The sequence below is a fragment of the Numida meleagris genome, chromosome 7 (genome assembly GCF_002078875.1).
Source record: "Numida meleagris isolate 19003 breed g44 Domestic line chromosome 7, NumMel1.0, whole genome shotgun sequence".
NCBI lineage: Eukaryota > Metazoa > Chordata > Aves > Galliformes > Numididae > Numida > Numida meleagris.
In genome coordinates this window covers 11,499,838-11,521,180 of record NC_034415.1, presented here as the reverse complement: position 1 = coordinate 11,521,180, position 21,343 = coordinate 11,499,838, and the positions used below count along the sequence as shown (strand labels likewise).

Sequence of the window (21,343 nt, the reverse complement as noted above, 5' to 3'; positions counted from 1 at the left end):
AGGGGATCAAATGGCAAATGTTTAAAGCTTCAGTAATCCTGTGTCTTGCAGGGTTATCAATATTCGGAATATGAGAATAGTTTAACTGCAAAGAAGGACAGATAAGAAGAAGGAATAGATACCAATGTTAAGGCAATTAAAAAACCATGTGTACATTACAAGTTGTGGGTAAGGTACTTTTCTGGTAAAGGGGACTGATTTGCCATTCTGCAGTGTATGAGGTGTAACACAGAAGTAATTACAACTATCTAGTTTGACAAGGTTTATCTTTTCTGGCATTAAATACGTTACTGACTACAAAATCACTTTTTAAAGGCACCAAGGGGTTAAACCCCTTTACTTTCATGTAATGGCTATTAAGATGAAACTGGAAAAAAATATATATATATCTTACACAATTTATCAAAGCACTGCTGTTGAAGCAATTAAATAGCAATAACAAAATGCCATCATCCATCACTGTTAGCCTTGGAAATCAGTTTTAGATTTATAACTAGGATAAAATGATTTACATTCTCTGTAAAAGGAGATCATGCAACAGAAATAGGGAGAGACTGAAGAAAATATTGCAGAGATTGAGTGGGAAGTGGAAACCTGAAGAAACTGCATTTCTGACTTTTCACTTTTTATGTACTAGCAAATTATTATTTGTTTTCTTATGAACATACCACAGTCTACCACAAAAAAGAAGATGAGTGATTCCAGAGAGAGCCCACCTCAGCCAGTGCTTTGGGATGATGATATTTGTCATTTTCAGACTAGATGAATGTCATTGGACTGTTTGCAAGAAGTAGGTGTTTTCTTCTTTAATCAAACATTATGTAGGGGAACAAAAAAAGGTGAAAGTACTTTCTCTAACTTAAAAATGTGCTTTCTGTATGGAATCTTTTGCTCTCTGTGTTCTTATTTCTTACAGGGTTTCTTGCAGGTAGAGAAGGGAAGGAGTTACAGGAGCAAAGAAATCAGAGATATTAGTGCATTCCTTAAGTCAGCAGTCAGTAATAACAAGAAAAGTTGCACAACACATAAACAGTGACAGATAATTTTAAAGACATTGACTTTGTAAATAGAAATAATATTAATAAAATCATTAACTAGCTGTTGCATCTTTTCTCCTATTTTAGACTATTTAGGAACAGACTTCTGCAGATTTAAAATTTGATGCAATGGATGACCATTTCAGGCTGGAGGGTGTTAATAATATATTTTTTTCTAAATTATCTTCACTGGGAGCTGTGCTTCTTTTACTACCACTTGCATATTTTACAGATAATATAAGCCATTTCCTGAAAGGAACTTCAGCAAAACCTAGCTTGAATTCATGCTGTGTTTTCATGGAAGGATATGGACTTTTAAACTGCGGTACATTTCAGATCTGGAGTAAATTAATTAAATGGCAGTCACTTTGCAAATGGCTTTTGCTCATTATAGTCAACTAAACACAATCAGTGATTGGTGAAGTGTCAATTGCATGATTTGCCCAAGAGATGTGACAATTTTTTGTCTTGGATAAATTACTTTATTAAGCTCTACCTCTGGACAATGAGATTTCTGATTCATTGATCAGTGTACTAAGAGGTGAGTTATTCTGTGAGATGAGTTAAAGGGAGACTCAGTAGAGAAAGTTACTGATATGCACATTTTTAAATCTGTAGTATGATGAATTAAGAATATTCTGGATTGGTAATGGCCTAATGCTCTTCAGTGCTGTAAAGTGGTTGAATAGCTGTCCACTTCTTTGTCTTGAAGTGGACAGATGTCAGCAACCAAAATACAATAACTGAGTTCTTGATCCTCCCCAAAAGAAAAAAGAAAGCTTTAGGTAGTCAGAAGTATAACAATAATAGCTGCTGGTGGTGCTGCAGTTCACCAGAATGAAGTAGTATCTAGAATCATACAATGCCCTGGGTTGAAAAGGACCTCAAAAATCATCAAGTCTCAACCCCCCTGCTGTGTGCAGGGCTGCCGACCACTAAACCAGGCTGCCCAGATCCACATCCAGCCTGGCCTTGAATGCCTCCAGGGACGGGGCATCCACAACCAACCTGGGCAACCTGTTTCAGTGCATCATCACCCTCTGAGTGAAAAACTTCCTCCTAATATCTAATCTACATCTCCCCATCTCAGTTTAAAACCATTCCCTCTTGTCCTATCACTATCCACCCATGTAAACAGTCGTACTCCCTCCTGTTTATGTGCTCCCTTCAAGTACTGGGAGGCCACAATGAGGTCTCCCTGGAGCCTTCTCTTCTCCAAGCTAGACAAGTCCAGTTCCCTCAACCTCTCTTCATAGGAGAGGTGCTCCAGCCCTCTGATCATCTTGGTGGCCCTCCTCTGGACTTGTTCCAAGAGCTCTGTGTCTTTCTTGTGCTGGGGCCCCCAGGCCTGGACGCAGTACTCCAGATGGGGCCTCACAAGAGCCAAGTAGAGGGGGTCAATCACCTCCCTCTCCCTGTTGGCTACTCCTCTTTTAATGCAGCCCAGAACACAGTTGGCCTTCCAGGCTGCAAGCACACACTGCTGGCTCATGTCCAGCTTCTCATCCAGAAGGACCCTGCAGTCCTTCTCCACAGGACTGCTCTCAAGGAGAGCTTCTCCCAGTCTGTATAAATACCCAGAATTGCCCTGGCCTAAGTACAGCACCTTGTATTTGGCCTTGACACTAGATCTCTTCACAAACTCTCCCGTGTTTATTGTACTGTTACGGCTGTAGTCACAGTAAAGCTACAGTGTGGAAGCCAGAGCAGTGCTCGCTGCTGTTCCTTAATCATGACTGTAGTGGGTTTCGAGTACGTTCTTTGAAGTCACAAAATGCAAGTAATCCACTTCAGCAGTGGTACTTGGAAAATAGGCTGCTTCAGAATTGCAGTACATGTTTGCAAAGTAATCATCAGCTTGATATTTAAAAGCAGAATCAGAAGGCAGACTGTCTTCCATGACCCTGTGATGAATGTTGCTTCTTAATAGAGGATGCTGAGAAGCTGAGATCCCTTGCTATGGAACACAGAGTAACTCGGCTTAGGTAATTTAGCAGAAGTGAAAAGATATTAATTTATGCTGTCTGAAGGACTAATCAGAATCCTTCAGAACACTGTCATTCAGTGTGACATTCGGCAGAATTTCATTGTGTTCAGCCATTAAAAAATTAAAATTCTGGTCTGAAAAAAATGCATACAAGACAGCCTACAAAGTCCTGAAGTGGTGCATTCAGAAAATACACACCAGTCTCTTCTCTAAATATCACATCTTCTAAGAGTTGCATTAAAAAAGGATAATCACTACATGGTTGCTATATGTAGTGATATTTTTCTTTACAGAATAGCTATAAGTAGACCACAGTTGGTGTCATCTCCATTATTTCATCTAAAAATGTTCTGTCATTTCTCTCCTCAACAGTATTCTCCACCAATGTGAAGTCTGGAAAAAAAAATCTTATTGAATAATGTTAGTCACTTTCTAAAGAATACAGAAACTTTGGAATATAGAGAAGGACAAAGCTGAACTATTTGGAAATGCAAAAGTACATTCTATTGAAATTGGTTAAATGATTTCTACTATTCAAACAAAGTAATTAAGTAAGGACTGTATATCAGGCCAAGAAAAATAGAATTTCAGGAGCAGAATAAATATAATTTGCAAGGATATACAGATCATTTTAAAAATGTGTAATAATAAATCTCTTAACGATTACTAAACAAAAAAAGTTGTGTTATCATGGTGACACAGAAGCCAGTCTGCTCTATTTGAATTTCTTCCAGTCAAGGGGAACTGAAAGAACAAAGTGATGTTGGTAAATGCCATACACACAGATGTGAGAATGGATGAGGAGTTACAGTTGTTAAAACAAAACTGGCTACAAGAAAAACTAGTGGAGATTGTCAGAAACCAGTACGGGTGGAATACGAGATTGTGTGTGGTGAATTCTCAAGAGATAGTTGACCATAGAGAATGTGGCTTGAGATTTGTTTAAAACAGTCTATCAGTGGAGATCTTGTTAAATGAGGTTGATACAAGAAGAAGCACTTTGGAATGCTACCTTTTAATTAATTGTTCGTATGTTAAAGAAACCAGACCGTAGGTTACAGATGACTTTTAGATCAGCAGAAAGCTTTCAAATCAGCTCATTGCATATATATTCAGAGGTTTATTGGTAATATGAATGGATATTCTGGGCTGAAAAACAAATTCTCCTTTCAAAGAGATTAGAATAAAAAACAGTTTAGACAGTTCAGTTCTTTTGAAAAATTGGTAGAGACTTGAAAAATACTTAGTTCATTATGTAACAGGATACTGGATGTAGCCATGCTATAAATGCAAAAGTGAGCCTATGGGAATGGGTTAGAGCCTGGGAAAGCAGAGCACAAAAACTCGCTTGCTGGCAACATTCAAGCGACCTTGTTTTATCCTGAAATCTAACTGAATGTTTTGCTGCTGGCAAAACATTTGTAGTTTATTTATTCTTAAGATACATATTTGAGCTGTTCAGAAGTTGATTGCAGCGTGGTTTTTGTTTCTTCAGAACTCACGGTTATGGTTTCTTAAGCAGTATAAATTGCCAGATTCTTCCCTTAGCAAATTGCTTTCTCTAACTCTTATCAGTAGATTTAATAAATGATATGATGACCTTGTGCAAATTTTGAGCTTATTTTTATACATGGACATAGAACACTCCTGTAACATAAATTAGATTTCTGTCCTGCAGTTTGTGTTTAGAAGAATTGATTTCAGAATCAGATTCCCAGATCTAGATCTCTCTTCAGATCTCTGAAAATTCAGACCTGGCTCCAGATTTTCCATCTGCATTAAGAAAGTGTAGACTTAGATTTGCTGAAGTCCATCCTAATATGGACTTTCCTAATAGTTCCTTGAGAAAAACTGTATAACTAATTTTGCCTGTATAAAGCTAATTTTGGACTGTGCAGTAAGAAGAACTGATAGCACACCATAAAACAGTATCCCAAACAGTGTTTCTTGATGACTTTCATTACTACTACAAATTCTGAAGTGTATACAGTAAAATCTCATGGCTTTAAATCTCTTGAGATGATTGTCACTTCCAGAAACAAACTAAATATGTTGTATTTGTAAATACTTACTCTGAAATACAAGATATTGTAATGAAGATCATTTGTGTGAAGCTATCCTTTCTCAGTGTATATATTTAACTTGAAATGTACAGGAAATGAAATGATGGTAAAAGTAAGGCTATTTTAAACTGCTTTTAGTGGGTTAAAATAGCATTAATTCAGAAGATATTGTTCCTGTGTTACTGCAATTTTATATTGTCCTAGACTTGGTAAGGGTGCTAGAGCCAAGTGAAACTAGTATGGGAGTGAAGTTTGGAAATCAAGAGCTTGAAGAGATGAATCACAAGAATGGATAAATTTCTTTATTTGTCTCAGAAGTGGGGTATTAGAAGTCAGATGCATTAAGTATGCATTCAGGAGAGAGTGAATGGAGTCTTTAGTGCAGCTTGCTTGGCAGTCATGAGAATGTAATTAAAGTGGCTTTTTAGTAGGGTGAAAATATCCTATTTCCCCAAAGACCAATCTGGCTTAGCAGCGCAGGCTTTCTGACTTCATAGTCTAATGCTTACTTCACAAGATGCTTCATTTTTCCTTATGTAATTAATTGGAAACAACATTGTTTCAAGGCACAAAATGCAAGTACTTCTTCATTAGATGAAACTATTTTTCAGGAGTTCGCTAACCGGAAGAGGAGATAAAACTGGTCCTGCAGTCTAGAGGTGGAGAATTTCCAATTTTAAATATTAGATAACTGTAGAGAAGATAATCAAACATATTACCCATCACTGAGACAGTCTGGAGAAAATTGGCTGAAATGACCACACAGACCCTTTAAAAATAAAATAGAAGCTGAAAGGACTGACAGTTGCGAAGATCAGTGTCTTGGAAAAGTATCCCTCAAGGAGAATAAGGCTTATCAGATGTTGGAGGACAGATGATAAATTCCTTGTTACTTACAGCCATTAGTTATGCCAAGGGCATATGAACTGAAATGCAACTATAACACAGTATCCTGTTTTATGCATTATGAATGTAACTATTAGGATAAAAGCCTTCCAGCATTCTGTACAGACAGTTACATTAACACACAAAGTCAGTATTTAGTAATTATGAGTAGTCTAAGACAATTCACAATCTGTATTTGTGCTGTAATTTATTTGGGTTTGTGACACAGCCTGAAATCTATTGTAGAAGTGGGGGGAAAAAAAAGAAAGAATACTACATAGGCTAAGATTTACAAGATTACAAGAAAAACTAGGGAAGAAGGAGGGAAACAGGATTATCCCTATAAAAATAGCATATTAAAATGGAAATAAATTTATGTAGTAACAGAATAACCTGAGATTTAATGGATAATTCTTTTCAACTAGAGGCAGTCAAGGTAAAGAAATGAGAAGCAGTAGGAATATGAGCTTACAGCAATCAGTGGAACATAATTATGGAAAGCCAAATGAGATAATGTTCTTTGCTCCTTATTATAGTGACCCTTTAAAATAAGATTTTTCCTCAATCTAGTATAATATTCCCACTAGGTAATATATTAACAGTCTATCAGAAGAAAATTACTGTAGCTGAAAATGGAGCTCTTTCACATTGAGAGAGAATGAAACAGAAGAGTAAGAACTAAGGCTGACATAATTCATGAAACAGACACTTTCTGGTTTCTGTTAGGATGCATTGGGGCTCTCAAGCTGTCCTGAGCTGGCTCAAAAACTGTGCGTCAGTATGAAAAGATCCCTAGGCTACATAATGTGGCTCTCTCGCTCACTGTCATCCTGGACCTCTGAGATGATCACTTGTTGGCATTGTAGGCTTCAGTCAGCTTTGGTTTATGTTAGGATGAGCAGGTTCTCCTGGCAACGCCAAGATTTCAGTAGTGCAGGAGATTAATGGTCATGTTAGTCCTCCAGTCTTTTACTGGATACGTGTCAGTAGTTCCTGAAAAACAAACCTTTAATCTTTAGGAAATTGCAGCAAAAAATGACAGGTTCTAGTGCTGAAATGCAGTTTAGAAAGAGAAGGAGTGCTGTGCTACTCTTTCTTCTGAGTTCCTTAGAAATAGTAAAGGAGTTTGCACGTTACTAAAAATCTTGTGTACAGTGATGCTTTTTGATATTTTCTATTCCATGTGTAAATTACACTACCCAAATCTAATTTAGTTTAATTGAAGCATAAAGAAATTCAAATATGAATAAAATTTCCTATGAGTAGTACCCAGTTAAACCTCTATTACTCCAACGAGCAACTGGAGAGATTTTTCTTACTACAATTTTATTGTATTTCATGAATGAAATTACGGCAGAAAGCCTGTTTTGAAATTGTATAACAACCTTTTAAAAGAGTTTTGTGAAATATAAAAATTTCTAAAAATATAAGACACCGTTGTTATCACTTAATACATTGGTACTTCAATGTCAATATCAATTATCATTGACTTTAAAGATACATACTCCTGTTTGGTTCCTGAACCAGAAGCACTGAGGTAAACCTCTCTGGTCACATGTGTCCTGTCCTGCAGGAAAGTCCCTGTTTTGTACTATGATTTTATTTTAAATGCAGTATAAGGTTTATATATATTTTTTTGTATTTGTAGTAACACTAATGAAGAAATTAATGATCTGGAATTAATCCAGCTCCTAAAGGGAGCATAGAGAATGCCACTTATGTGTGTTCAGAGTGAAGTTCTTGAATGTCAGGCCACACAGTTTACACCACTTACCACACACTGACTGTATCACTGTTTTTCCTCTCTTTTCCATAGCACAGTATTTTAGATCTGCTCATTCCCCCTGGCACATTCCAGCAGGTACCTCAATGCATAGTTTCAAGTTATGATTTACAAATCTAACTCTTGAATGATAAATTCAGTAAGGTTATTTTAGAGACTTTAGAGCAAAAGGAAAGAGCTGTATGATGTAATTCTTTCTTAATTTGAGTGAAACTGGTTTATTTCCAGTATAAGAAAATGGTCTTATGACCTTTTCAGCATAAAGCAGATACAGGTAATTCATTTCAGCCATGTTTCTAGGATGATGCAGGGGTCAGAGTTTATAAGAAAATGTGCTTCCTTTTTTTTGTGTGTGTTTGTAAAAACAGAAATAGCATTGCATCATCTGTGCATTTTCCTAAACAAATTAATAAAAATAAATTCAAACTGAAGATACCCAAGAACTGGGATATGCTGCTTAGAGAAATTGTCGTCTTCAACAGTAGATGTGCTTGAGCACCTGTTAAATTAACAGTTGATCAGAGTGATACAAATATGTTAAATCACATTTTCAAAACCAGATTAAACGAATCTTTGAGCTTCACTGGGTTTATTTTCTGTGATTCTGTTGATAGTTTGGATGCAGATAAAGTTAGCAAAATCTGCTTTTGGGGGGAGGGACTGAACTGGAAAGATTAAAAAGAAATCTGAGGTACTTGAGAAGCTTTTTTTCTTTTAATATGAGAGGGAAGGGGAAAAAAAATTCCCCCAAAATGCATACTATTGAAGTCAGCTTTACTCTTTAAGTGCAGCAGAGTGACTGAAAGCGTGCTCTTCTGATAAACATGACAAGAAAACAAGATACAAAAGTCAGAAACTGAAGTCTAGTTTCTGATCTGCTAAAAAGACAAATAGAAGAATTCTGCTTCCTTACTACACGTAAGCCGGCCGTGCCTCTTGGCTTTTCTTCAAACTAGTTGTTTGATATATCTTGATTCTTTTTAAGACTCTTTGGATCTTGTGTATCTTTTTTTGTGTTTGCTTGTGTGCTCAGGCTGTGAACTGCAGAGATAGTGTAATGAAGGTTAATAGAGGTCTCAGATTCATGTAACTCATGTGAATTAGAAATAACTACTAAAACAGAGGAGACTCAACAGCATCAAATCTAAAAATACTACATGCACAGTTCATAATGGACTAAATAACACTTACAGCTGCAATGTAGTTTTGCCAAACTGAGAGAAAATAAATGCCAAGGAAGTGTCACAGTGAACAAAGGAAGGATCCCTCCCATTTCCTTTTAAAAACATTTCTTTTCTATATTATTCCTTTAGCAGAAAGAGATAGCATAAGAACAGAAATAGGAAGAAATGAAAAACCAAATAGCTCTGCACCATTCCCTGTTTCCTCCCATTGATAAAGGAATATACATTGCTGAGATCTCTCATCATTTGAAGTCAGACACTCAAACAGCATTCTCTCCTTTTTTAGGTAAACACTGCAAGCATTACAAACTCAGCATTATATCGTGAAATCAACTGTGTGCCTGCTGAGAAAATAAGGAAGAATGGGTTCCTGTTCTCCTATTCTTCTGTTCTTGCCACAGAATGCTATACAGAATTTCAAGTAGGGAGGAATACAAGAACAGATACAGCTTTGCCTTTTCTCTTCCCAAGATACCTGCCACTGCAAATGAGCAAGTGTGACAAGAATAAGAATTTTTTCCTTATACTAATAGCAATAATTAACATCACTGGGAGGAAAGGGGAAACAATTGTTTCATTGTGCTGCGTTCATGTAACAGTACAGCAACCAAATGCTTATTAAGAACTGACTCCCAAGGGCATAATTTAGATGACCTATATAGTTTCTAAAGGCTTAATCTTATAAAGAGAGAAAGAATGCTCTTAGATAATCTGGAAACGAATTTTACTCTACACAGTGGAAAAGCTTGAAGGACTTGGAACCCATATTTTCTGAAGAGATCAATTTGTGTCACTTGGTGAATAATTTACTGCATTTTCATCCTTTCAGGTTCAGTCAGTAAAGAGTAGACAAATTTTACATTATGGATTTCCTGATAGGCATGCTGTGGAAAATCCAGGGAGGTGGAAGCTGTCCCAGCAGCCCTGCTAATCAGCCATCTCCCTGGTGCCATAGGAATTCCACAGAGGGTCTCTGCAAAACTACCACGTGTGAGTCAGTTGTAGGTTATCTGGTCTCAGGTTCTTTGTTCAGCAAAATTTTAATTCACAAAAAGACATTAAGAATTTAAGTCCAGAGTAAGTCTGACTGAACTCATCATTTCACTGTCTTTGACTTCCAAATTGCTCCTTAATTCTCTTTGCCAGTAATAATGATTCTAATTTAAATAGCAACTTTAACCTAAGAATGTCAGTGTATTTTAACATGAGCATTGCAGCCCAGACAAAAAAAAAAAAAAAAAGCAATCCTAAAAGTCTTCCATATGATATGAACAGTGTGACAGAGTGCATTCTTGTCATGGATACGAAACTACAGTTAAATTCCTAAAACACTGGACTGTCTGTAATAGAGGTAGAGCTGAATGCAAAGTCCTTTGATTGTATTTGAGTACTCCTGGGATGAAATTGAGCCCAAAAGCTGTAGATTTGGCAAAGAAGGGTTATCTTACACATGCTATAAATATGTATTCTGTGTGACTCTTAGTAGCATGTCTATATGGTAATTTACAATCTGTGAGGAATATATGTGTGTGTGTGTGACAACGTCTAAATTATGTACGTTAAATACTAGACACTAGATGACAAAGGATTATCTCATCGTTAAACACGGTAAAGGCAGTCACATTACTAATGTGAAGCAATTGCTACGTAGAACTAAATTCTTATTCATTAAGGATTGAGGATTTTGCTCTATACAGTCTGTCACCACCTGCACTTTCTTGGCTGCAAGTGTGCATGGTAAGAGAAATTGTGTTGGCTTTTGCTGTGTACAGAGACAAAAGTTATCATTCCATTTTTCTCACCCTGCTATTGCAATGTTCTCAAAATAGTATTTGAAAATTGAGCTGAGGGGGAAAAAAAAAGACCTGAATTCAAAGCTACCATATTTGTATTTTGTGGATTTTCAGTCCAAGTGTTAGCAGATACCGAAACAGTGCCTGCATGATAATTAATACAAAAATGATGAGTAAAATCCTCAGTGAGTACAAATGAGCTTAGCTTCATAGGCTTTTCTGTGTACAAAATGTACCTCTGAGCTTACTTTAAGGTGATCACCAGTGGTGCCTCGGAGTATTAAACAAAAGTGGACTATGCAAGTTTGTCTGTCTTCTCTGAGGGTAATGAGCCCCACTGAGTCTTCAGATAATGTAAGAACAAACCTGAAGTGATTCAGTAGCTGTCATCAGAATATTGCCTTATTTACAGCAATTTAAGGGGTGTCAGATTTTCATTGCCTGGGCACTGCTTTTGCATGTTAGTTCATCAGATAAATAGAATGAAAACAGGGTGAATTATGCTTTCCAAAACATAAAAATTCTGTTTATTGTTTAGAGGAAGAAAATCTTTATATATGCCTGGTCAGCTCAGAGCAACCTGTATTAATGGGCAAGAGTTTTGTCAGAATGTGGTGGTATTTTTTGAATACTAAGGTCTTATCAGAATGTGTGGCAGTTTTACTTAGCTGATGATGAATAGGGAGTAAATAGCAGCATGGCTTTCTTCGTTATAAATTTTTCAAGCAGAAAAGATGATTGAGAATTTCCCCGCACATGAAACAGACTTCTCTTTAGCACTAGAATGAATCCACTCCTGAGTGATCCTGACCTCTCTGAGAAGCTCTGGTGACAGAAATGTCTCCCAAAACATCACTTAATATTCCTTTAGTGAGGAGGAGGGAAGGAGGGAAATGAGGGAAGGGAGGTTAAATAATGGTGGCCAGATTCTGTATCACCCCACTAGCTTTTTAGTGCTGCGTAGGCTGTCATCCCAGGCATAGCCAGTAATTACTGGCTTGGGGATGGCAGGATCATTGCAAACAGTGTTATTGCTAACAGGTCTGGAGTGTCTCCCAGTTAGAAGTACAGGCCAGAGTTAAGGCAGTCTTACGTAATCCTCCTGCACCATATACAACCTGAATGGACAAAGCAAAAGGGCTCATCAGAACGGTTACAAGTTCTGTCATCCTTAGCACGGCTCTGGTCTGTTCTTGGGAAATAGCCAGAGTTACAGAATGATGCAAACAATATGCTGACTGCGTTGATCTGCTGTGGCTCGCTTCTCCCCTTAAGGCACAATACATTTCTTCATTAATTGTATTAATGAATAATATAATACAATGCCACTAATGAAGAAATTAGTTTCCATTCTTCATTTCCTGCAGCTTATATGTGGGCTTCTACAGATCTCAGTGTAAGAGGATGTTCCCCCTCTCCTTTATAAATCTTTGGAAATCACAGAGCAAAAATACTGAAGCAACCTGAAATTTGGGAAACTTCCAGAAAGTTTTTTTTTTTTTTTCAGGCAATAAATGAAAAAGAGCTCATAAATAGGAAAATAAAGTCACTCTTTCTCCCATGGACCTGCTTTGGAGTGCCTGTGTTCATATTCTTCTGATACAATGTCTTTATAACTTTGCATCATGAATAATTAAAAACCGTAAAACAGCTCAGGCCTCTGTCTCCCTTGAGTAGACGGAACTTCTAGGATCAGATGCTTCTCTGATGTTCTTTGGTCTTCAGTCAATCTTTTGCCTATACTTGTCTGCTACAGTTCAGATACTGTTTGCAACTGTATTGATTCTTGAGCAGAAGCACTGACCTAGGTGTTCTAATGCTTTTTAACTGTACCTGTAACTAACTGAACTTCAACATATCCCTTTTCTAGCCGTAGAATAAGGAAATCTATAGCCTTGAAATCGTGCTATACACACGCTGTGTGGATCCCACAGTAACAGTGTTGTTTACTCTTTCTCATATGGAAGCACCCAGTGGACCCATTGTATACTATTGTATCTATTGCCTCCTAGAAAGACAACTGATAGAGTTGTCTACTTGCAAAACATAACAAACGTAAAATAATTGCCATAAAAGGATGTCCTCTGGTGTCTCTGGCCAAACTTAGGGTATTGACCTACTTCAGATCTTGCTTTGAAGCTTTGATACAAATCTTCATCTGAGAGCATCCACTCTTCCAATTTATATGATTAATTCTGAATGGTCAGGTTTGTCGTATGTGCTTATTTTGTATCCTACCTTGTCAAGTATTTCTGCTGTAAATACTCATCTCAATTTAAGAACATTCATTTCTGCAAATACTTAAGTTTACAACTTAGGAATTATATATGCATCTAGGCTAATGAAAATCTAATAGAAAAATGGTCTTGAAAATAAAATAAAAATGCAAGTATGGGTGATGATATTATTTAATTTTTAAATTGGTAGAAAATCTCCATAATACTTAAGTCTTAATGCAATGTGAGAGAGAATACTAAGAGTTAGAAATGTTATTTGGTGTCTTGGTAGCAGCGTAGAAAATGCCATCTCTCCTTACTTATAATGACTGCTAATGAGGCTTTTTCTATTCTTGAACATCCACCTATGTATTTCTTTAGACCCATCTTTCAGAGATCTACGGAATTAGAGAAGAAAATAAATTTTATGAAATATTTTAAAATCTGCGCAGATAATATTTCTACTTAGCCTTGAAAATATTTTTATGTAGTTGTGCGCATTACTTAAATATATGAATTAATGCTTCTAAGTCTAGTAAACAGTGTTGTAAAAATGTCTAACAGTAGTAGGATAGAACTTTTTTACTTGTTGCAAACTGCTTGAAAGTGATAGCTTCCTAAAGAGAATGAGAAAATCTTGGGAGGAGCTGTAAATCATATTATGTAGGATTCTGTTTCAAATATATAGTAGTTTATTCCTTGCTTTGTTTGTTTTCCGACACATTTCTGAGATACATTTTGAAGGAAAATCAGTCATCCCTTATTCTTTCACTCCTTCCTGCCTCGGAATAGTAGTCAGTATTTTTTTGCAAGGTTTCAGTGACCGTTCCTTTTCTGTCCCTTTTTCTCCTTGATTCTGTAAAATGAGTCAGAGATCCTTTGCCTATTTTCTCTACAGTCCGCTATAATTGTATGGAATTACTTTTTAGAAAGAATTTCAGGACCATGCATTTCCCCTCCCCAGTAATCAGTAACAAAAAAACTGCTTGGTGTTTCTTGGGCAATACTTACAGTTTCTGATTTTGACCCATTAGCTAGTGAAGCAGAAGGAGATAGAATTGGTTCTGTGTAAACTTTGAAGGGCCCTCTGAGTGATTTTGTTATAAACGATACTAGGGACTGAATCCAATTGTGAAGAACTGGGAAATAAAAATTGCAGTGGTACAGTGTGTAGTTGTATCATACTATTCTGTAAAATGCTGAGTCCCATCATTGGCATGGTTAAAAATAGAATGCACAATATACTCAATAATACAGATGAGCAGATACTGTGATCTAACCAATTTGACAAAATTAGTCTCCTCTTTGACTAGAATCAGTGTAACAGAGAGCACTATTTTCAGCAACACTTCCTTAAATAGTTCCCGATGCGTTGCTTCTATGAATAATTCACTAACCTGAATGTTAAAATTTAAGATACTTTGGACTGATAAATGATAAAATGTACTGATATTTCTTAAATGAGTAGGCAAAACTTGTTACCCTGTACAAATGCAAGTAAAAATTATAAACTCATTTTCAAAAACATTTTGCAGTATTCACCTATTCGCTTTGAGTGACCTAAGTAACAGGGACACTGCATTAGAAAAGGGAAATGTTGATTCACTTTAGTCTTTTTAATCCTCTTTTTTTTTTTTTTTTTTTGTAGGCATCTTGCACTGATCTGCCCATCTTTGACAGGCATAGGCCAGCTGACTAATCACAGATCTAGTAACATATTCTAACTCATGACTGATGTTGCAAGTGAGAAATGAACCTAACTTTGCTTCTGAAGCCATTACTTTTTCCCTGAAGATTTTCTGTTTTTGTTCTTTGTGAATGACACTGGGAGGTACAGCCATAAGCATTTCTTTGGGCACACAGCAGTGTATTTTTTAATGAAATAAATCCCAGTCCCAATTTGCCTTGATACTGTTCATCTTATTTTTAAAATGCTCTTTTACTAGGTTTACGAAAATACATTTATGAAAGACAAAGTAGTCCTGAAGATATGGTTGGTTTTTTTCCTGGACATTTCAATTTTCAATGTTTACAGTGTGTTTCCAGTAGAATTATTTACCTTAATCTCACGCTGTATCATTTGGGTTTCCTGTTATCATCATTGCCTAAGCCTGTTCTTTCCATTGTTCAGTGTACTTAGTGCATTTTTCATGATGTACTCATACTATTTATTGCATTCTGCTAAACCAACGCCTGCTGTCCTTCCCATTGCAAGCTACCACAATCTGATATTTAAAACTGATTTTGCAGTCTACCCTGTAAGTCAGATATTTCATGCATTCTGCATTTCTAATACAGGCATTGTTCCAAACACTGTGCTTCAACAGAAAAAATTTCCACATACCACATAACAACTGAAGTAGCAAAAAAGTGTTTGAATGCATTTGTCTGCTAAACTGACTTTCTATGCTTGGGTTTTTGAGAGTGCTTGCAAGCTGTTAGTTATGAGTACTGGCTATGGCAATAGCACCACATCAGACTGGTTCTGGGCATCTTGCCCGGCTCCCTGTGCTATGTTTTCAGTGGGTGGCAAACTTGAGGAGAGCTGCAAAGAAGTCCTGGTGCTCACAGGCCAGGTCTCTGTCTGGACAATGAACAAGTCAAGCCTCTGAACAGCATGTATTTGCTGCAGTCTAGTCTTTGTCATCTCAAGGTATTTCCACTTGCAGAAAGAGGGAAGACCTCATTATGGCCTTCCAATACTTGAAGGGAGTGTAGGAGGGAAACAGGAGGGGGAACGATTGTTTATGAGGATGGATAGCAATAGGACAAGGGGGAATGGTTTTAAACTGAGACGGGGAGATTTAGATTAGATATTAGGAGGAAGTTTTTTACTCAGATGGTGGTGACGCACTGGAACAGGTTGCCCAAGGACTTTGTGGATGCCCCATCCCTGGAGGCATTCAAGGCTAGGCTGGATGTGCCTCTGGTCTAGCGGTTGGCAACTCTGCACTCAGCAGGGGGGTTGAAACTAGATGATCTTTGAGGTGCTTTTCAACTCAGGCCATTCTATGATTCTATGATTTTCTAAGGCAAATGTACCAGAAACTATACCTATCATGCAGACTGTCACTTCAGAATCAGCAGTGCAGTTCAAAACCATCTCGAAATAAGAATACCAGAAAACATGCAGAATCAGCAAAAAGTTTGTCAGGATTGTTCATTGGCACCCTAGGCATTGTTTAAAATACTAAAGGAGATTATGGCATTCCTTAAGCTTGCATATAAACTGATGCTGGTAGGTATGCTGATCCTAAGTTCCTGATCGTGCTGAAGTGAACACTTTGTTCAGGCAGGCTTGTATTAGAACATGGCCTCCTCAAAGCAACAAATATATATGAGTTGCTTTAGGCAGTGATTTTCTCCCCCAACCTGTCACAAAGCATTTGAGTTAAACTGATATTAATTGGAGTAACAGTTTCAGAATTTGGATATGTGCCCTTGCAAGAATAGCTGAATGTCTTTCCAGTCCTATGAACACGTTACCAGATCTGTCTGTTTTGGCCTTTTAAAGTAAAATCAGATGTGTACAGTGCGTGAACTAGAATCATGTGAATTCTTGACACTTTGGGATGTTTTTCTTAGGTTAACAGCAAATTTGGCTTGAAATACGCTTACTTGTAGCTCAGAGGATTTGGTTTTAATTATCATTTCAAATCATAATAATAAAACGTCCAAAAGTTTGTGGTTGCACTGAAAAATTTTCATGAACTGTTTTGGACAAAATGTCTTTGAACTGTTCAGGAGTTTGTGAACAGGTTTTTGTCACCTACTTAAGGTTATATTTAAAATAAATAAAAAACTATCAAGTATTAGTTTAACCTTACAGTCAGTCAATACTAAATTAATAACATTCCCTTTTTTCATACATTTTCAATGATGTATGCATTAATATGATGTTTGGTGAGCAAGAACTTCCAAAATATTACTTTTCAATAGAATATGTAATCACTTAATAAATACTCTTCCATTTGTGTGCCATGTAGAAGATCCCACACTGGATCTAGAATTAAAGACAAAGAGATATGAGTTAAAAATTCTTATTTTCATCTCTTTTTGTCTTGCTTTTAGGAAGAATAACATTTTGGTAATCCCGTGGTAATGGAGGCTGGAGGGCTGGGCCCAGAGAGTGGTGGTGAATGGAGTTAAATCCAGCTGGCGACTGGTCACAAGTGGTGTTCCCCAGCAGTCAGTGCTGGGGCCTGTCCTCTTCAATATCTTTATTGATGACCTGAATGAGGGCATTGAGAGCACCCTCAGTAAGTTTGCAGATGACACCAAGCTGGCAGGAAGTGTCGATCTGCCTGGGGGTAGAGAGGCCCTACAGAGAGATCTGGATAGGCTGGATCTCTGGGCTGAAGCCAGTGGGATGAGGTTCAACAAGACCAAGTGCCGGGTCCTGCACTTTGGCCACAACAACCCCAGGCAATGCTACAGGCTTGGGGCAGGGTGGCTGTAAGATAGTGTAGAGGAAACAGACCCGGGGTTATTGGTAGACACTCAGCTGAACATGAGCCAGCTGTGTGTCCAGGTGGCCAAGAAGGCCAATGGCATCCTGGCTTGTATCAGGAACAGTGTTGCCAGCAGGAGTAGGGAAGTAATTGTCCCTCTGTACTCAGCCCTAGTGAGGCCCCACCTCGAGTACTGTGTCCAGTTTTGGGCCCCTTACTACAAGAAAGACATCGAGGCCCTGGAGTGTGTCCAGAGAAGGGCAATGAAGATGGTGAGGGGTCTGGAGCACAAGCTTTATGAGGAGCAGCTGAGGGAGCTGGTATTGCTCAGTCTGGAGAAGAGGAGGCTCAGAGGGGACCTTATCGCTCTCTATAACTACCTGAAGGGAGGTTGTAGTGAGCTGGAGGTCGGCCTCTTCTCTCTTGTAACCAGTGACAGGACGAGGGGGAATGGCTTCAAGTTGTGCCAGGGGAGATTTAGGCTGGACATTAGGAAACACTACTTTTCTGAAAGAGCGGTCAGGCACTGGAATGGGCTGCCCAGGGAGGTGGTTGAGTCACCGTCCCTGGAGGTGTTCAAGAAACATTTAGATATAGCGTTGAGAGACATGGTTTAGTGGGGTTATTGGTGGTAGCTGGATGGCTGGACTAGGTAATCTTGTAGGTCTTTTCCAACCTAGCTAATTCTACGATTCTATTAAACTGTTTAAAAATACCCAGTCTCTGAACAGTCCTGTTGAATTAGTAACTCTGGAATGCTAGAAGCAATATTGGCTTTTGAAATGGAAACTGAGTGAGAGAATCTAAAAACATAGGACTGATCTGCTATTATTACATGTAGTTTCTGATTTTCTCTGTAAGTAATAATATTTTAATTTTCAACAAAGGTATTTAGAAGGTGCCATTATTCACATTTTAAATAAAGCAAGGACATAATCAATGGGAATAGCAGGGAACCAGATGTGGTCCTTCACTTTTCTATTAGATACTGTCAGTCTTTTCAGACATGAGGAGTTTATCTTGTGAAAAAGGAAGCAATTAAAAAACAGAAAACATTCTCTGTTTAATTTGTGACAATAGAGATTAGTAACAAAAAGGGATACTTTGATTAAGTCAGAAGTTTATCATAATTCATTTGGTTGTTGACTCCAAAACTATCTTTTAGTCTTTTATTTCTGTGAATAAGCTGACACAAAATTAAGGCAAGGAGAATTTAGTAAAAAGCCCGTGTTTTCTCTTAATTTCATTATGATTGTTTTGTGGTTTACACTTGCCTATTTTAATTTCTACATATGTATGTATTGAAATAATTACTAGGAATGATTGAAACCATCTAAAGCCATAGCAAGAGTTATTCAAGGTTCTGATTCTGGCAGCTTTCACTGTACTATTGTCATGAAGACATCATGACTGGGGAGCCAGAGCCATAGAACAGATCCAGGAATGCACAGAGACTGATAGTAGGGAGGTCTGAACAGTTCTTTACCCCTCTTAGTAAATTTATTTCTGAAATCACATTAAGTAACGGGTGTTCAATTTAAATCAGTTTCCAGAATAGAAAGGATGCACAGGATGAATAGATGCACAGCTGAATGATGCTGATTTTGTAGGAAATGTAATTTTACCTTGAAGCAAACATCCACAGTTTTGAACGTTCTTTGATTAATGAAACATATATTTTGAAATAATTCCTTTGCTAAGTTGAGGTGACAGAAGTAAGTTTCAGGGTCAAATATGTTTTGCAGAAGACTTTTTGTCTGAATAAGGTGTTTCTGAAACGCTCTTAATTTATTTTCAGTTTGAGAACTACTTAGGCAGGGTGTATTATAAATAATCCAGGAGGTCACAGTTCTTTGGAAAAACTCAGAATCTAGCAGCCTTCATTTTGTTAACCAGCTGTTTTTTGTCATTAATTTTTACAGTGATCTCAATGATAAACTAATGTGATTATCACTTAATAGCAATGTTTTTTCTTAGTTAACTGTAGCCTTTTGTCATGTCTGATCTTATCTGACTTTTGTAACAAGACACTGGACTTAATCGGTAGTTGATTTCTCCAAATATGAGCTAGCTACTAAATATGCTTCAGAAGGGTCTTATTTGTTACTCTACCCAGCATGCATCTCTGCATTCTTCATGTAAGTTCTCATAGATACCTGTGAATAATATCTGCAAATAATATTGATCTGAAATCTCATTATGAAGCCAGAACTGTTACACACTTTCTTTGAGAACTGGGAGTACATATATCTACAGCTGTATTTAAATTTTTCATACCATTATCTATATGCTAGTTCGTATCACAATCAAAGCTAAGCTATTTGTCTTCAAGGTACAGAACTGAAAGGAACTTTACTGTAAAAACTAGGGGGGCAGCAGGATCTGCTGTTTAGTACAAGTTCAGTTTACATGTATGTTTAGTACAACTACTATACATGTACACATAGGATCACAAGGTCAAAGAATTAGTCAGCTCTTGTTAATGTCCTAGAAAAGAAGAAGAGCAAGGGAAGAAATAAAAAAGGAGGGGAAAAAATCCAAGCATTAATTTGCTAAGTAAATTATGGTATGTAGAAGAGGTCTTGTCTTTAAGACAATTTCTTTGTAATTTCTCAGCCAAACTCGCATGCCATAGCCCTTGGAAATTTTATGACTATGCGAACAGAATGAATATCGTAAGTATACTCTCATGTTTCATAATTATTAAAAAGTTTATAGTAGTCAAATAGAAGACCATATCTCACCTTAAAAAAAGGTAGCGTTCTGTTGATTTAGTGCATTAAAATGGACAATGAAAGGTCTGAGTCTTGCAGAGTAGAAATCGGGAACGGGTTGAGTAGTGCTGGGCTTGCGGCTCTGAGCACCTTGAGGCTGCTGGGGAACTTCAGCTTTAAGAACTTGCATTGTGTTGGGTTAACAATAGATAATTGGAAAACAATGGTCTGCCAATGAGCTGCAAGCTACAACTGATGGGCTCTGTTCTATGAAAGAAAAACAATGAAATGTCTATTCAATTCAGTGGGAAAAGTCCTGGTTCACTTGGATCCAGACCAAATGAAAATAAAAGCAAATTACTGATAGCTTACTTTTGAGAAGCAGACAAATTTCACTTCAAAATTACATCTAATCTAAGAAAGATAATAGAGATGTTTGCAGTTGCAGTCTGTATTCTCCATGGTGTTTATTACTTGGTGAAGTAGCTCAATGTTACAGAAACATTTTTTACTGTTTATTTTCTTGGAAGTCTCAATATCATATATTGAAAATGCTCAGAATCTTATTAGAAGGTGGATTGGTTAAAATAGTATATGAAAGACTGTATGGATAAGTGAATAAGAAAAGTAATTTTAATACTGAGGCTAGAACTGGACAAACCAGTTTAACTAATATGAGTAAATGTAATAGTAATGTATTCTAAATGCACTGAAGATCATATTTCTACAAATCCAATTTAAAAAGTAATATCCAAACTCAGAAAGCATCTACAATTTCAAATATATGTATGCATATGGAAAATGATTTGAGTGCTTAGTTATTTCCTTTAATGTGATATACTGAAACATCTTTTAAAATATTTTCTTTAAACAGTAGTTCTAAAAAAAGAAAAAAAGGGGTCAATTAAAAACTCTCTAAAACTGTTTTGTAATAACATGCACCAATAATTTAACATTACTTAGTGTTGTGATTGGCACTTAATCAAAGAGCGCATTAAGCTGCAGCTCTCTGAACTGAGTCTTTTCCACTTGTTCTGCCTGTCCTCCTACCCCTTTGGTGGTTAAGATAATTTAGTACTGATACAAGAGGAGTTATGTCCTTTGGAAAACATGTATCTTTCTAGCACTGGGAAAAAAAAAATCCCAGTTGATAAATATCTTAACAACTCATTTATTCACTCATCTTCTCAGAAAACTCACCAAAAACACCATTAATGCCAAGACTAAGTA

General features: G+C 37.1%; 1 protein-coding gene across 3 annotated transcripts in view; it reads right to left on the bottom strand.

Moving 5' to 3' along the window:
* OLFM3 (olfactomedin 3) overlaps window positions 1–21,343 on the bottom strand; it is a 49,126-nt gene that overhangs the window by 22,391 nt on the left and 5,392 nt on the right. Inside the window, exon 1 of one of the 3 annotated variants that reach the window (XM_021404570.1) lies at window positions 20,144–20,373. The exons of the other annotated variants lie outside the window; for them this stretch is intronic. The gene's annotated coding sequence lies outside the window, so the exon portion shown is untranslated. Of the gene's footprint in view, window positions 1–20,143; window positions 20,374–21,343 lie in introns of those variants that run through there. 3 annotated transcript variants of the gene reach the window in all.